Source organism: Mytilus edulis, chromosome 12 (assembly GCF_963676685.1).
Source record: "Mytilus edulis chromosome 12, xbMytEdul2.2, whole genome shotgun sequence".
NCBI lineage: Eukaryota > Metazoa > Mollusca > Bivalvia > Mytilida > Mytilidae > Mytilus > Mytilus edulis.
The window spans coordinates 9,907,504-9,913,503 of record NC_092355.1 but is presented as its reverse complement, the minus strand read 5'-3'; positions in this window follow the sequence as shown (position 1 = coordinate 9,913,503).

Below are 6,000 nucleotides of genomic sequence, written 5' to 3'. Positions count from 1 at the left end.
ATGGAAGAATTGTTAGTTGTACATGCCTGCCTGGCATGGTTCATCTGACCTTTACCTCATTTTCATGGTTCATTGGTCAATGTTTAGTTTTCTTGGTTAATGTTAAGTTTATGTGACAGTACTAGTGGTAATAAAGCTTTATATATAGGACTATCAACATAACATCAATGATTATTAAAGCGTGTGCACTCTTGTTTAACATGGAACAGAAAGAACCCCTATAAAAAATCAGTTAAAAAAGGCTTTATACATCAAGACGATACAAAGAAACACATAAAAGAAAAACACAGACAGGACGTGGCAGGGTTTATATTAATTCATCGTCCAATACAATTAAAAAGACGATAAGTATACAGATATGCAAGGACTCGCAGCAACCGATAGCTACTTCAAAGCCAATAACAACTAATAAATAATTATGTATCTAAGACTAACATATCAATCAGTACACATCCAACATCCGATGTATTTAGTGTAAAGACATCATTAACAGTCAACGCTGCCAAACTAAAACATGAGCCTGTGCAATGGCAAAATATAGGTATCGACAGATATGCAGTACCTCAAACGTACGTACATATGTGTAATATTTAGTATAGTATTAATGTACTGAAAACAAAATCAATATTTACACCACTAAAAACAATATTCTAGAATAATGTAAAAACAACAAACAACATTAAACATAAAAATAATATACGGATTGGATGAGGTGGAAGTTGTGCTTTGCCAAACAAATATCATTTTTGTATGTGCGTTATGCTAATCAGTTCCTGGGAAGCAAGAAATGTATCAAAACATTGTATATTGCTTTTAATTTAAATTGCTATCATTTTGTAAAGAGAGGTTTCCAATAAAAAAAAATTATATGATTGTATAGCAGTTCAGGTAGAGTCTTTGGGGTATCCATCGCAAGTAGTTCCTAGTGGAACAAGATATAAAGAACCCAACATCTATAGCAGCACAATAATGTATGAGTTTAGATCAAATGATCCGTGTGATCCGAGAAACTGTCAATTGCGACTTCCACTACTTGCAGACGCAAACCTTGGGATTCAAGAATCGACCAACAGTAGTCATCTGAATGGAATATGATTGCAAGAAAGGTAATTAAAACAAAACTGTAGACTTTAGTAAACGGTGAGCTGGTGGGTGAATACGTCAATGAGACAGCAACTGAACTACAAAAAAGCAATCAGACATGTATGTGAAGATAAATATAGCTAAAACAAAAGACATGTGTTCGAACAACAATGTCAATATTAAAAGAGGGGGGGGGGGTTAAGAGTGGGTCCTGATCCCGAAATCCCGGGCTTAAAAAAACGAAATCCGATGGCCCCTAATTTAAATGAATTTAAATCCCGACATCCCGAAATTCGAAAAAAAAATTCCCGGATCCCGAAAGGGTCAATCCTGAAATCATGAGCTTAAAAACACCCGATCTCGGAGTCCTATCCTCCCTCTTAAAACGACGAAAACACAAAATATATAGTTAACAAGACACTACCTAAAAGATTTAAAATTGTAATCACCTCAGACAAACGGAGGTGAATAAGACGATAAAGACAAAACATAAGATATAGTGAAACAGGGCAGACAAAACACTAGTACATAGTGTGGTAGTAAAGACAATTGATATTAGTTGAAATATTTCATAATTTTCTATACGAAAATATATAAGACAGTAAACTAGTAAATGTGTTCATGTTCGGCTCAATTACATCACAGTATGGTATAAACGTTGGTCTTATAGCAGAAATATCATCATGTTGACAGGTAAACAATATGTGAAACTCATCTCCTATTCCTTAATTTGATTTAACAGGACTGTTGCGGATTGGAGCAACTCAATCATTAAAACCCGGTGCGTTGACTATTACAAATTATAATATCATGGTAACAAGCCGTATTCTTTCAAAGGTCTACAAAGGCACTTCATTGAAATCAACAACCATATTTAAAATAAAAATCTACATCTGATGGAGTTGTGTCTTTACCAGCATAGAACATCTTGAATAACTTTCATGCGATATGAATTAGGAAACAAAGATGTATTTGAGTGTTAGACAAAGAACTTTAACTATCTTTTTTTTACTCTCAGAGATATTCTATTTTTTTAATACAAAGTATTTTTCTCTCTTTTACGTAAGAAGACATTTGTATGCTTGTATGCACATGTATGTGGAATGTTACATTTTCTGAATTTCGTTGAAATAAATGTGTTTAAAATGGCAATAATGTTAATTATCATTTCAGATAGGTGCATACATAGAAGTTTGTATAACCAGATTTGACATTGTACAGTAATCATCATTATAACATTACATTTAAATCTGATTACAAACAATCACTAACTGTCTTTCACTATTCATGTATTAAACTGTGACTTTTTTCCAAAGGGAAATTAAACTAAAAAACAAGGGACACGAAGAATATGTCTCATTCCTTTTGCCTCATATCTTGACTTGCACCTAGAAACTGACCATGAGTGTCGGTTGAAAATAAACCTTTACGACACAAGAGATGATTTCTGCTGCGCAACTGTGAACTTTTCATTTCTATGTAGCAACATTCCAGCAGCACCTGCATACGAAGTGTATATCTACACATTGATGCGATATTCATGGGCTTGTATTTCCTATACCACGAGGTCCTTGATAGTGATTTGCTTCTCACAAGCTATTAAACCAAGAGTTTAAAATGGTGAAGTTGAAATTATCCCTTAAGAAATTTTACGGATGCCATCACGAGGTTTCACAGATGGTATCGGATATGTTCCTTATGTTGTAACTACAATTTCACGAATATGACGTACCGAATTAGACTATCTACCGGGTTTGAAATAACATGAGCAACACGACGGATGTTAGGTTGTACCGTTAGAAAATAAGAAAGGTGCTTTTTCGTTATTACGTTTTTATTGTACAATCGCTTATGTTGCAACCGCATTTACAACTGGTGTGCTGAAGGTATTAGGTATATTCATTGCTGGTGTTACAAAAAAAAATAACAACCACTCGGAATTTAGGAATAAGAGAAAAGAATGGTCGACTCGAGGTCAGAATTATGTGTGCATAGATGTTACGTGTCTTCCGGTAGACTGTAATCTTGTTAATAGCGACTTTTAAATCTGACTTCGAGTATAGGTGTACAATAAATTAGGGATAATCTTTCTTTCATTTCTCTTGCTATTATAGATTATAATATTTGCACCTTGATGCTGCCATCGTCATGATTTTTCGCGGCATCATATGTTTTGCTTTCTTCTTTTCAGGGGATAATTGAAAGAGGAAAATTTCAACATGAATGCTTCGGTGGTCAATTTAAAGAGTGTCGAAAGACTCCAGAATACTCATAGATCGGAAATAAACTGACAACGCCATGGCAAAAAAGAAAAAGACAAACAGACAAATAATAGTACACAAGATACAACATAGAAAACTACAGACTAAGCAACACGAACCCCACCAAAAACTTAGGGTGATCTCAGGTGCTCCGGATGGGTATGCTGATCCTGAGTGTTTCAACAGTACCGAAGAAGGCCATTTGTTGAGCCGAAATATTTGCAATTATTGTATAATTTATATCATCTGTTCAGTTTTTCCATCTTTGTGCAATGATATTCAACACTTTTTAGTGTTTTGTTTTCCATCTATTTATCGGTATTGTTACACAATCTTTCAGACTCATATAATTTTTCCTGTTTGTGTAGTATTGTCAATTTTGATGATCCAATACCTATTAAGTTTACTGGTTGGTAGATTCTTATAGACTCTATATATATATTATATATATTCCCTCCGGTTTATATGATACGTTCATCCTATATTGACTCTTAAAATTCAAGAGTCTATCTAAAAATGAGGGTACATTTTATATGGCCTTCCAAATACCGTTCCGATCCCTAACATCACTGAAGAGACATTTATTGTCGAAATCCGGATCTGGTGTACAAAAAAATATTAACACCTTATGTTTGTGGCATAACATCGAGGCCACAAGTAAATTGTTTTCTGTTTAGTATTAAATTTATATTAAGATCCATTTTGTTACATCTTGTGATCAATTTTATTTGACAATCACCAATGGCAGTCAGCAGGGTTAAAGAACATCAGTTGTTCGACCTGTTAGTCAAATGCGTTTTGTTTAAACATACCATATTAATTATGTGGAAAACAAAAGGGTCTGGAGTGGTGTAAACTATCTTTAATTGTCAAATAATCCTCAAAATCAAGCCCAGCATGAAATTATTATTTTCCATATGCACCAGAACTATGAGGATATAAAATGAACACTTTATCATACTAGCATATTAAATACCGGAAATCTGACTTTCATTGATTATTTTTATGAGAATTTAAAGATCAAAAGTTGTACAGTTTAGGTATAAAAGATTAAATGGGTATAATCCTGCATGCAGTTGTAGTTCTATGACTGCTATTTATAATTAAGGTATTCTCAGATTTGGCGATATTCTCTAGATCATATCAGTAGTCAAACGTACATGGGGATCATTCCATGTCTTGATTAGGACAATGGTTGTTTTATTTTGTTGGACTCTAAAATTCGTGGATAAAGTCATCCACGAAAACCACGAAAATTGGTACCCCACGAATAAAAGTACTTTTACAGTATATATATATATATATATATATATTACCGAATTAGACTATTTACCGGGTTTAGACTATTTACCGAATTAGACTATTTACCGGGTTTGAGATAACATGAGCATCACGACGGATGCCACATGTGGAGCAAGATCGGCATACCTTTCCAGAGCACCTGAGATCACCCCTAGTTTTTGGTAGGGTTTATGTTGCTAAGTCTTTAGTGTTCTATGTTGTGTCTTGGGTACTATTATTTTTTTTTGGTCTTTTTCTTTATTTGCTATTACGTTGTCAGTTTATTTCCAATTTATGAGTATTCTGGTGTCTTTCGGCACTCTTTTAAACTGACCACCAAAGCATTCATGTTGACGTTTTCCTCTTTGAATTATCCCCTGAAAAGAAGATGGCAAAACATATGATGCCGCGAGAAATCATGACGATGGCAGCATATAGGTGCAAATATTATAATCATATTAGCACGAGAAATGAAAGAAAGATTAACTCCATTTAATACTATACTGGTACTCAAAGTCAGATTTAAATCTTGCTATTCACAAGATTACAGTCTACAAGAAGACACGTAACCTATATAGACGTATAATTCTTACTCCGAGTCGACCATTCTTTTCTCTTATTCCTGAATGCCGTGTGGTTGTTATTTATTTTTAGTAAAAAGGAATATACCTAATACCTTCGGCATACGAGATTGCTATGGTGGTTGGTACATAATCGATAATCGATTGTACAATAAAACTCAATAACGAAAAAAAATTCACAAAAATACTGAACTAAAAAAATCACCTTACTCATTTTATAACGGTATAAGGAATAAAAACCTAAACCAGGTAGATAGTATAGGCACTGGTCAGAACTGTTTATTCATGATTGAACCGGCATCTTTGAAAAAGAGCAAGACAGACACACAACGGAGGTGCTGTTGCTTGCATGACGTCAAGTGTCAAATATTTCATACATATTTAAGAAGAGAACATATCAACAATGAATGCAGTATGCTCTAAGAAATATGTGTCATTTCAGCCCGCTGAGTCGAACAAGCGCCATCCTTTGGCATATAGTAACTGTCAGACGGGTTGCAATACAATATGTATGTGTATATCCTACTTCATCCTTGTCACCAGTGTTATAATAATATGAGCTAACTAGTATTTTTATGGACACACTTGTTTTTTGCAGTTGTACAAGAATTATTTGTCTATAAGGATTTTTCAGACAGAAGCAGCAAAAGCACAAATTGTAACTGATTTTCACGACTGCAATCTTAATTTGTTTGTGTTATGGTTTTCTTTTTCAATTTTAATTTTGCCTTCTTGACTATATTTACTATTACAGTAAGTCGTCAATTAAAAATTCGGTTAAATCTCTTTTTCAT